General features: G+C 44.1%; 1 protein-coding gene across 1 annotated transcript in view; it reads right to left on the bottom strand.

Moving 5' to 3' along the window:
* Positions 1-1,203, bottom strand: part of RASGEF1A (RasGEF domain family member 1A) — a 461,395-nt gene extending 460,192 nt beyond the window's left edge. Inside the window, exon 1 of the mRNA XM_088463110.1 lies at positions 1,082-1,203. The gene's annotated coding sequence lies outside the window, so the exon portion shown is untranslated. The remainder of the gene's footprint in view (positions 1-1,081) is intronic.
* Between the last annotated feature and the right edge of the window lie 11,239 nt (positions 1,204-12,442).

The following is a 12,442-nucleotide window of genomic DNA, read 5'->3' as shown; positions in this document are numbered from 1 at the left end:
GTCACAACACTGACTAAAATGCTACTGTTACAAATTCTGATAATTTAAGGCTGCAATAACTGACACAATAACAAATCACCATATACTCATGACATTGATTGTTGATTGTTATTTTTTGAGATGACAATTTAAAAGGTACTGTATATTCAGCCAATACAATACTGTATATCCTTTTTGCTTGCAGAGCCAATGTTTACAAAGGAGGCATTACAGTAAAGGCAGTTTTATACATCTATACACAACAACACAAACACATTTTATTTTTAGCACAATCAAGAAGAAATGTAATTTCCATTAACACAGAGGGTAGAATTGACATATACAGAAATGATGTAGATCTTACATCTATGACTATGGCAAATAACAGGACAGTGTTTCCAAATGCTGAGAAACAGGCTTACTGAGCCGGGCTACTTTTTGCTTGCGGTGACAATGCTTGCTGCCTAGTAACTACACATGATTGACAGCTATATATCCATTACTTACTAGTGTGAGAGGGTGGATATTGTTATAAATGGAAAATGGGAAAAATAATAGGATTCTACTCAGATTATGGAAAGGGGCTACAAAGTATTATCAACAGCTGGAATAAGATGCAAAGTATAGTACAAATAAAATCAACCCTGTTGAAATAGAATGAACAGAATCACCTCTATTAATAACACAGGAATGTTCCATCATTTGTAAAAAAAATAAAATAAAATAAAATAAAAAAAAACATTGCTTTTGCCATATACTCCTACATAGGACAGGTTTAAGCAATGTGTAGTGAGTAGTTAATGTTTTAGCAATTTTATTGAAGCACAATTTGCCAGTTACAAGAGAATTATTTGGGTAAGCTAGACAACTGTCAGCACTGAGAACCAACAGCAACTCTTAATGCATTGCCCACCATTCCTGAGCCAGGTGAACTTGATGTTTTCTGTTGGTTGTTTGTCACTAAAAGGTTAATAATACATTGTCTCACTGTGTGCATTTGCACTGTTAGTGATGTGGATGTATTTCTCCATAGTACTAAACCAGCCACTGAAATTACATGAATATCTATGGCTTCTCTATGCATGTATTTATCATTCCCTACCTTGAGCAGGTCTGGGATGGCAGATCTCTGTCCCGCACCACAAAGGCAGGTTCAAAAGATACAGAGGTGTTCTAAGATGCTGATCCGTTACACTGCTTAGCACTGGCTCCCTTCAATGTGCTCCAGCAGTCGGTGTTGAGTCTAAAGTGTCTCATTCCTTATCTTACTGCAGGGGGAGTGTGTGCATGTGCGAGGGGAACAGGGAGGGAGAGATGTATTCAACTGGAGAAGAGCTGCAAGACATGAAGAAGAATTCAAAACCAAGAGGAAGCAAAGTGACACATATGCATCTTGTAATGAGATGTTAAAGAGAGTCAATTTTAGGCCTAAACCACCCACAAAGACCCTCAAAGAATATAGCGGAGACAAAATTAAAATGAACTGTGAATGTTATGTGACCTGCAGATAATGCACGTGTGGCTTGAATCAGCAGAATACAATCATCACATTTCAAGAAAGTTTATTTAAAATCACCTGGCATGATCTGTAGCAGAGGCGATTTAAAATACACAGGAGTCAATAAACTAAGTCTTGGAGAGAGATAAAGTGGACAGAGGTAAAGGGGTCTATTTACTAAGCCTTGGATGGAGATAAAGTGAATGGAGATAAAGTCCCAACCAATCAGCTCCTAATTGTCATTTTTCTAACAGCCTGTGACATGGCAGTTAGGAGCTGATTGGCTGGGACATTATCTCCGTTCACTTTATCTCCATCCAAGGCTAAGTAAATAGACCCCAAAGTACCAACCAGTGGCAGATTTTGCCTAGGGGCTGCGAGGCTGCAGCCCCCCAGGCAAAATCCACCACCTCAGTGTAGTCAGTGCAGTCCGTGACTGCACTGGCTACACTGTGATTGGCAGTGGCTTCTTATGGAAGCATTACCCGCCAGTCACATATACAACAGGCAGCCCCAGGGGAAGGTGTCTCCTCCCCCTGGGACTGCCAGTCCAGGTTGCTATTAGCAGAGACTGGCTAAAAGAAGAAAGCCGCTACTCTGCCTTTTGCCAGCCCTAACTGGCTCCTTGGGGCTGCAGACAATGCAGCCCTTTGAAATCCGGTGGTGACATGTGCATGCGTGGCTCCCCGCTGCTAGTGCGCATGTGCCAGTGCCTGACAGATCGATTGTGCAGGCGTCGGGACCCAGCCAGGACTCAGGAGCCAGTGAGTCACCCTGTCCTTTTCAGCGGCGGCAGCCCTCCTCATCAAAGAGGGTAGGAGCTGCCACTGGTACAAACCAATCAGCTCCTGACTGTCACTTTACAGGCCGTGTTTGAAAAATGATGGTTAGGAGCTGATTGGTGGTACTTTGTCTCAGTCCACTTTCTCTCTCTCCAAGGCTTAGTACATAGACCCCATTGTGTTGTACATAGATTAAGGTCAGACAAGTGGTGTGCAGACAAGGCAGCTGCCTTTATTATTATTATTATAATGATCTTTTAATTATATACCTCTGCAAGGTGTCCACAGGGAATGGGATTGAAATGCCGGCTACTGTTTAGGCGCTGGTTCAAATCCCAACAGTGGCTGCCTGACACGATCAAGATCCTGACAGAGGCAGGTAAGTACCCTTACCTCCCCTGTCCCCCCCCCTAACCCTCCCTTAGTGGTGCCTAACCCTAACCTCCCCCCCTATTGCCTAAACCTAACCTAGCCCCGGGGGTGCCTAACCCTACCCCCCCTCCTTACCGCTCCCTAAACCTAACCCTCCCTTTGCAATTTTAAAACTGTATCAATGCAAACTGGAATCCAGTGTTATAAAAGCTAACTGTGGTTCAGTATACAACTAGTAGGGCAGGATCTGAAGGCAGTTTCTAACAAAGTCTAGGTCTAGGATCCGTCTCCAGAAGTATACTTATACTTTTATACACGGTATGGCTTACAGTGAGCCATACCATGCCAGGAACAAAATGCTAGACCATATCTGTTATTTCTGGGAAAAAATAAACAAGGTGAAAAGACATAGGACCTGATACTGAGTAGGATGCTTTACTGATATTTATGCAAAGCAAATGACCAATGTTTTTTCGAATGCTTCCCAGTCCCACCGTGCATACGTTCCAATTTTGTTCCTACAGAGTCGCAGAACAATTAAGACACATGGTAGCAATAATGTAAGAAGCATTCCTGGATGGTGACTAGGAGGTCCAGATGCACCAAATGGTAATGCATAACGTATAGACACTGCGACTGGGCATCTCAGTCCTTGCACATTCAGATGTGCACCAAGGAAGGGCTTTGTAGCTGCATTAGTACAGGCGCGACTGTGGCAAAAGATGCAAGGACAGCTGCATCAGAATCAGCCCTATATTTGGTTGGACTTTAATATGATGTTTACATTTTGCATAGGGTAAGGATACCATTGTAATATTTAGCTCTTTCTGAACCTGACAACTGATAGAACTAACATGCAGGCAGAGCAATTTATCATCCCAATCCTTCCCGTTACCTTGACATTGTCAGTTACGGGGTATATGCACTAAGCCTTGGAGAAAGATAAAGTGGGTGGAGATAAAGGGGTCTATGTACTAAGCCTTGGAGAGAGCTAAAGTGGATGGAGATAAAGTACCAACCAATCAGCTCCTGTCATTAAACAGTCTGTAAAGTGAAAGTTAGGAGCTGATTGGTTGGTACTTTATCTACATCCACTTTATCTCTCTCCATGGCTTAGTACATAGATCCCATTTGCTGGATTCAAATAGTCGAAACGCAGAATAAAGGAACATCAAAAAGCAGTGTGAGCGACCCTTCTCATCAACTTGTGGGAATGCAAACATGGTTGTAAGATTCACATAAATATAGGCATAACAGCAACAGCAGTACACACCTTTTACTATCTAAAAGGGACACTAGGAGCCTGATTCAGCAAGGAACGCAGTTGCTTATACGCATGCAATCGGTCGATTGTTGCGTTCTGTGCATGAGTATGCAGAGCACGTGCGTTCTGTGCATGAGTATGCAGAGCACGTGTGTTCTGTGCATGAGTATGCAGAGCACGTGCGAGAACTAGCCTCTGTGATCGGGACTGCGATCGCAGAAGATACGCAGACCCATGGCAGAGTGATTGACAGGAAGTGCCGTTTGTGGGTGGTGACATGGGGGAGGTCGGGTGAACGCAGGCATGCCAGTGCGTTGGGACGCCATTGCAGGGGCGTGCATAAATTATCCACAGCGATACCATACGCAGCCTGCGGCCTCATAGCGTGCTCTGAAGTAAACAATTCCTGAGTGAGGTCTGACCTGCCTTAACTGTGCGTATGGGTCCGATGTTACTCGATGTTACCGATTGTTTAGCTATGTTGCCCAAGTATACGGATGTGTGTAAGTGGAAGTGGGTGTCCTTATGTCAACTTGTGATCGTAATGCGAATGCAATCATTTACATAGCACCCCTGATATTAGCAACTGCGTTTCGTGCATATAAGAAGAATAGCGATCCATGCTGAATCAAGCTCTAGGTTAGTAACTCCCATCTAATCTTTCTTACCCACCCTTAAACTCCTGCTAAGGAGTGTAACTCCGTTTATTAATCCAGAGCCTCCACCTAAGTATTGGTAGTATTCTGGGCCTACTTGGTAAAATCCTAGGTCACACACTGATAGATTAGTATTGATGTGGATTATTATAGTGTATTGTGTTGATGTAGTTTGTTTTCTGTTACTTGTCACCTCTGCTTTCTTGTGTCACTCCACCATGAAAGTACTTGCCATTAACTACAGAAAATAACAGCTTTATCGCTGTATACATTCAGACATATAGTAACATATATGACTACTCTTCTATACATGAAAATCATCATTACAGAATATGAGCACACATATACAGTTGTATATGAACAACGAATAACAACATACAGAGATGAGCACAATATTGAAATTAATACTCAGAGATAAGTTCGGTAGAGTCTTGCTGTGGCTCCTTAGTTTGGGAAGTATAAGGTAAACTTTTAATCACTTTCAGCAGATAACCTATACCCAGGAGAGTAGAGTTATATTTAAGCTAACTGTTGTTTAAATCTACAAAAAGTACCAACAACTTGTGTTTGGTCACACTAAACTGCTTACATAACAGTAATAATGTACATAGGAAGAGACAAGTTCAGCCTAGCCCTAGGTAAAAGCCCAGACTATGAGTTATTATACTCTAATGCGGGCCATACACGGGGCGATTTGAAAACGTACAACACCTCAGTACGTTTTCAAATTCAGCCCAATGCATCGCATGCTGTTGTGAACGGTGAACGATGCATCTTACAAGATGCTTTGTTTACCTATTTAACAGCATGACTGATCGCAGATCTTATGGTTTTTCCAGAAGATCTACGATGCCGATGTACAACGGCGGGGACGCGCATCGCTGTCATACAGCATGCCAAACCACACACGATATGCACAATTGATCGTTGCGATCGATTGAAAGCATGCACATCATATAAAAAATCTTACCGTGTATGGCCGGCATTATAGATGGTTTCTGAAGTTGTTAAAGTGGCTACACAAAAAGTTACTGTTTCTATACAACAGGAGCAAAGGATAAAATGTATCTAATTAGATTTGATACTACTGCTTCTGATTATAGCTGTTATGTGAATCCTGAATAACTTCAATTAACTGTGCAGAGAAGGCGATATTTTTATGAGTTCACTGTAAAGATTTAAATGGCTACCTCTGTGACATAATATTAGTGCGGTAGTGACAAGTCCAATGTAAGTTTCTGCTCCTTGTGTTCCAAGAAGTAGTAGGCACAGGGCCTAAAATAGTCTCCCCTAAAATTCTCTCTAATAAATGTTTTTATCCAAATTATTTTTCTTTAACCCTTAACCAGGGTTACACCTTAATAGTACACACACCGGAGAGAAGGGGTGTCCAACAGGCTAAACCTTTTCCTTTACACCTGGCATGCATGATGTTTTGCTGCTCTAAACAACAGGACAATTTCTAGCTTGTGGAGACATCTTCCAAGAGTTAAGAGTATACATACACTTTTCTATGCACTATGCTGAACATCTGCATAGATAACCTTTATCATTCATATCTTAGGTCAATTTGTACCGGGACCTTGTACACTTATGGAAATTGGCCCTACAGTGCCCCTTGGAGAGGAGGAACAGTGCACGGCCTATGAAGAGGGAGAAGGTACTCACTATTTGCACTTGACTCATCATGGGGCAACTTGGCATAAAGGGAACATGGGCAGGTGAGCATGCAGCATCTTTTGTTCAATCAGACGCCAGTGCATTCAATAAGAGCTCGCTGCCAGCCTTACGAATTTTACGTTTGATTAGGTCTTAGGTGTAACTGTTTTTGGCAGCCATCTTGGTAGAGGCACTAGGCCTCCATCAAGTACTTTTTCTCAAGTAAGGTACCAATGAATAGGCTCACTGGCCTGTGGGAAAGTAGCATTTGTGGCTTAGGCATTAAGCCCACTATAGGTTTAGTCTCCAATATCCAAGAATTCCGAAATATGGAATATTTTTAGCATGAGTGAGATAGTGAAACCTTTGCTTTTTAATGGTTCAATGTACACAAACTTTGTTTGAGGCACAAAATTATTAAAAATATTGTATAAAATGACCTTCAGGCTGTGTGTATATGAAACAAATGCATTTATGGGTTTAAATTTGGGTCAGATTCCCAAGATATTTTATTATGGTATGCAAATGTTCCATAATACGGAATATTCCGATATCCAAAATACCCCTTGTCCCAAGCATTTTGGATATGGGAGAATCAACCTGTACTACTCTCTGGAACTGTGCAGAGGGAATTAGGCACAATGTATTGATATAGATACTTAGGCCTGGGCACAGGTAGGAGGTGCTTGTGGCATTAGTTTGTGATGGCTGGGCCCCAGGCCTTCCACTTTCAACCCAGAGAGGTAATTGAGAGGCTTTCTTGTACAGGTGATGCTCCCACCACATTCATGCTAAAATCATTGCATGATTCCCACCAAAACTGCATGTATAAAGTAGGTCCCATAGAGAGAGAGAGCAAGCTAAAGGTGCAGGGTCATGTAGACCAAATAGGAATTTAGCATTTGAAATCCTCCTTGTCACATTGCAAACAGGACCCCACTAACTAAGCCCCATTTTAGGTAAGTCACAGGTGTTCCATCCTTTTTGTATTCCTTAATTAACATTTATTATGGTATTATATGATAAGATTATTTTAGAATACTGTATTACTCTTTGGATATTATATTGCTGAGATAAATTGTCAGTGTACAGTATATTGCAGAGTAGATTGTGCATCACACCTACATCATTATGGGTGATTATAATACAGCTATACATTTGGACTTGGAGCTTGTTGAAATTGCTGTTGTAGGTGGGCTGCCAATGTTATCTCCTTTGCAGGTGCAGATAGCAAGCGGTCTATGTGTCCAGATTCATCTACAAATCCTGGTCACATATATTTCAGGAACTTGCACCAGTGATTAGTAGAGATGTGCGCTGACCCTCATGTTTTGGATTTGGATCCCACTGGTTTTGGATCTGGATTGGTCTTGCCAAAACCTCACCTCCATGTTTTGTTTTCGTATTTTGGTTTTGGTTCTGGATTTTTTCTTTAAAAATGATACAAACAGCTAAAAATCACATAAAATGGGCCTGTTTTTGTTCCTACAGTATAATTAACCTCAATAATATTTATATCCAGTAATTTCCAATCAATTTTGACCACCTCACAATATTATTTTCTTCATCTAGTTGAGGCCAAAAGGTTGCATCCAGCTAGCTGGCTGACTAAGCTAAGTGACACAGTGGGCGGCACTAATATGTGGCAGTTCAGCTTCTAATTTCCAACATGGATACAGTGTGTTATACAGTGGGTTGGATACACCAATAGTGCACTTACTGTGACAGCAATGTCGGCAGAGTGGGGTTGCTGATGGTGTCCTCAGTACATGGAATGGCAGTGCTGCGGTGCTGGCAGTGTCCTCAGTGAAGGGTACCAGTGATGTCAGCAGTGCGGGGGTGCCAGTGGTGTATTTAGTGCAGGTTTGCTGGCTGTGTTGGCAGTGTGCGGTTTGCTGGCAGTGTCCTCAGTACATGGAATGGCAGTGCTGCGGTGCTGGCAGTGTTCACAGTGAAGGGTACCAATGATGACAGCAGAGAGGGGCTACCAGTGGTGTCCTCAGTGCAGGTTTGCTGACTGTGTTGGCAGTGCAGGGGTGTTCTCAATGCAGGGTGCTGTCGATATTTGCAGAGCAGGGGTGCCAGCAGTGTCCTCAGTGCAGGTGTGCTGACAGTGTCGGCAGTGCAGGGGTGCTGGTGGTGTCCTCAGTGTTGGCAGTCGCTGTCGGTGTCCTCAGTATGTGGGGCAGCAGTGCAGGGGTGCTGGAAGCAGTAGTGTCGGCAGCAGGGCGTGCAGGCGGTGTCAGCAGAGGGGGGTGCCGCCGGTGTCAGGCGGGGGATGGCGAGCGCCATCTTTTTTCTTCTGTGTGCATTTTCAATGGGCTTAATGCTGATTGGCTGAGAGCTCTCAGCCCATCAGCATTAAGCCCGCTCAATACAAAACCTCACGACCTGACAGCTGGGTGGCAAGGTTTTGCCTCGGGTGAGGGATCCGGGGCAGGCAGGGAGATCTGAGCTTGGCTCGGACCGCCCCGGATCCCCAAAATTCGGGTGGGTTCGGATCTCTGAGATCCAAACCCGCTCATCTCCAGTGATAAGTATCATTACACCCAAGCCAGTAGGATGCTCCGAGCACCTCTTCGGGGATGCAAGGTGCTGTTCCAGGCACTGCACAAGCTGCAGAAGGAGGACATTGGGGCAACAAACAGTGCTACCCTCTTGGGCTTGCACGCTGGTTGGTAGCACTGGGCACACACCTCTCTTTATGTGCCCGCAAATTATATACTGCTGATCAGAGATTAGTTGCTTAGGTTGGAGTTAATTTGTGCACATTACACCATAATATTACATTATAATGTGGCTGGATCTGGATTAATAATGGCTTTATAAATTATTTCAGCTATAGACTCAAAATAGGGGTACATTTACTAGGGGTCGATTTGACTTGTTTTGTAGTACGATTTAGCTCACCTCAAACAGACTCAAATTGAAAGTTCAAATCCCTCATTTACTAACATTCAATTTGAGAAGCATTTCTCAAAACAAATTCAATTTGGTTCGGTCTGGAACAGTGATTTTGTTACATGTGCCGCTGCGACACTCTGCCTGATTGGCTCTCAGTCGCTATCCTAGCTACCTGGACTCTGGCTGCTATGTGCAGCTACTCACCTGTTGGAAAGTCTCGTTACCTGACCTCAGCCTGATAAACCAATCATAGGAGACGTCTTCCTTCAATTTGCATGAGGTTCACCATATATTTAAAACCAGCTCTGGATCCTTTCTCGCAGGGGAGTGATGCCACAGCCAGGGGAACCCTTTCACCGGGCCCCCCAGCCGCAGCATCAGCCCTGACCACTAGTCAGCCCAGGCCAGGGATCCCTGGGGAGTTGGGGACCCCCAAATTAAGTGGTCCTCCTCTCCAGGGCACCCGTAGCCTAGGCTGATAGCCCGGGGATATCCCTGCCACCCCTAGGTGGTGGGTGGTGGGTTGATAGTGTAAATGTAGTGCATTTGAATTAGTTTTCAATATTGTCTTTTGCTGTGGAACTGCAGGTCCCAGCAAGCCTCCCCCACATCCTGGTACTTGGAGAACCAGAAGTACCAGCATGTGGGGCATTAAGGGCCCACTGGTACCTGTAGTTCCACTCCAAAAGCAATATTAAAAAAGGACACACACACACACACACACACACACGTGGCTCTAGCCTTTGTAGAGCCGTATCTGAGCGTTCATTGGCTGAGAGAGGTGAGCCCCCGCCTCTCTCAGCCAATGAACTGCTCCTCCATTGAAGTCAATGGAGAGCCACAGGGTAACCAAAGTTTACTTTGCGGTTTCCATCATAGACTTCGATGGAGTCAATTGGCTGAGAGACGGGGGCTGACCTCTCTCAGCCAATGAACGCTCAGACACAGACCTTCAAAAGGAACAAGCCGCTTCTGAACGCTTCATTCGGGAGATAACAACTTGGATGGTTGCTATCAGTTGCATGGTTCGCATTTTTAATTTTTTTTTTTAATTTTAAGAAGACTTTGGATGCCTACGGGGACAAGTGGACCAGTCCAGGTAATGTAGGCGAGTATGTGCAAATGTGTATGTATGGTTTAAAACTTTACTGTCACGGTGTGTGTGTCTTCTTTTTAAACATTTCTTTACAAGTAAACTACAGGTAGCAGCAGGCCTTAATGCCCCGCATGCTGGTACTTGTGGTTCCCCAAGTACCAGCATGCAAGGGAGGTTTGCTGGGACCTGCAGTTCTACTGTAAAGACAATGTTTATACAGTCTATTTTTTACACCAGACCTACACTATCAACCCACCACCCACCGCCCAGGGGTGGCGGGGATAACCCATTTATTGGTGGGGGTCCCCAACTCACCAGGAATCCCTGGCCTGGGCTGACTATCAGCCAGGGCTGATGCTGTGGCTGGGGGGTCCGGTGATAGGGTCCCCCTGGATGTGGCATCAGTCCCCCACTAGAAAGGGTCCGGTACTGGTTCTAGATCTTACAGGGGAACCCTACACAATTTTTTCCCTCTAAATCCAGAACCAGGACTGGTTCCCAGAGCCCAGTGCTGGTTGTATTAAGTACAGTGGAACCCTACATATTTTTTTTCCCTGTACTTAAACAACCAGGACTGGCTATGAAAAGTCTGCGGCTGGTTTTGTTTTAGGGAGGACCACACGTCATTTTTATTCTAACTTTAACTCTTTCTTAGCTTTTTACAGTAAGATACATGCATGGATCTCACTGACGTATGCATGTATCTGTGTCAATCCGACCTGCTCATGCGCAAATCGAAGTCTATTCATTTTGCGATTTGAAGTTCGATTCGTTGTTCAATTTAGTGTTCAATTGCAAATCAAATTATAGTAAATATGGTATTTGTGTGTTGGTCTATGTAAAAGTACCGATGTTTTCCGATGTTCTATTTGAGTGAAATTCAGTTTTAAGTTTGATTTTACATTCAATTTGGCCTTTAGTAAATACCTAAAAGCAAAATCGAATGCAAATCGAATGTCAAATCACTCAAAATGCAAAATCGAGTGTTAGTAAATATACCCCCAAATGTCCATTTCTGACGAATCAACAGAGAACTAAAATAAATGAAATAGAAGCAGTATTTGTGTTACGGTCTCCCAGGACTCACTGTGTAAACCCACAGAACCACAAGGCAAGGTCTTCTGCCAATAATAGCCACCCGCTGTTCCCTTAGAACTGAATACGTTCACCGGTACTTAGGTGGCCGCCTGGACTGAAACTTGTGATAGTAGCGGTTTACACAGATATCCTAGGTAGACCAGAGTCAACGTGACACCTAAAAGAGGAGTGACAGGAGAACAGAATCTGCTGGTTAAGGCTCTGGAGCGGCTGAAGAGTCATAAGCCAGTTCCTAAGAGCCAGATTGCGTCTAATGACGTGATGCGGCTTTGTCTGGCGTGATGCGGCTGGTACAGCTGATGGTATTGATGTGGCCTGGAGTAACCATGGTGCAGCTAAGTAAACCGGGATGCGGCTGGTACAGCCGATGGTAATTGATGTGGCCTGGTGTGACCGTGATGCAGTTAAGTTGGCTATGATCTGGCTGTTACAGCCGATGGTATTGAGGTGGCCTGGAATGACTGTGGTGTGGCTAAGTTAGCCGTGATGTGGCTGGTGCCACCAGTGGTATTGATGCAGCCTGGAGTGATCGTGGGGAATAACAACAATGCAGAGACAGAATCCACACAGCAGGAACCGGAAGGCACATTTGGAGATGCAGGGAATCCGCTAAACTACGTGTAACCGCCAAATGGAAACGAGAACTAGGAAGAATATGATCCTCGGATTCCAAGGTTTGTTGGGCTGGCAAAAAACTCCTGGAAAGGGCATCTGCCTTGATATTTTTTGACCCTGGATGGAAAGAAATAATGTAATTGAAGCGGGTGAAAAATAAAGGCCATCGTGCCTGTCTTGAGTTTAGCCCTTTCGCTGTCTCAATGTATGCCAAGTTCTTATGGTCAGTAACAACAACAACTTGATGTTTGGCCCCCTCTAACCAATGTCTCCAATCTTCAAAAGCCCATTTGATTGCTAGTAACTCACGATTGCCCACATAGTTTCTCTCAGCAGCGGCAAATTTTCAGGAGAAAAAAAGCACAGGGATGCAACTTATTGTCTTGGGGATCCTTCTGGGATAGTATGGCGCCAGTAACAACCTCAGAAGTGTCTACTTTGACAATAAATGGTAGATCCGGATTAGGATGATGAAGGAGTGGAGCATGGATGAAAGCAGCCTTCAGTTTATCAAAAGCT

Source organism: Taudactylus pleione, unplaced genomic scaffold (assembly GCF_031769625.1).
Source record: "Taudactylus pleione unplaced genomic scaffold, aTauple2 ptg001314l, whole genome shotgun sequence".
Classification (NCBI taxonomy): domain Eukaryota; kingdom Metazoa; phylum Chordata; class Amphibia; order Anura; family Myobatrachidae; genus Taudactylus; species Taudactylus pleione.
Note: the sequence above shows the minus strand (reverse complement) of the source record. Positions and strands in the feature narration are given on the sequence as shown.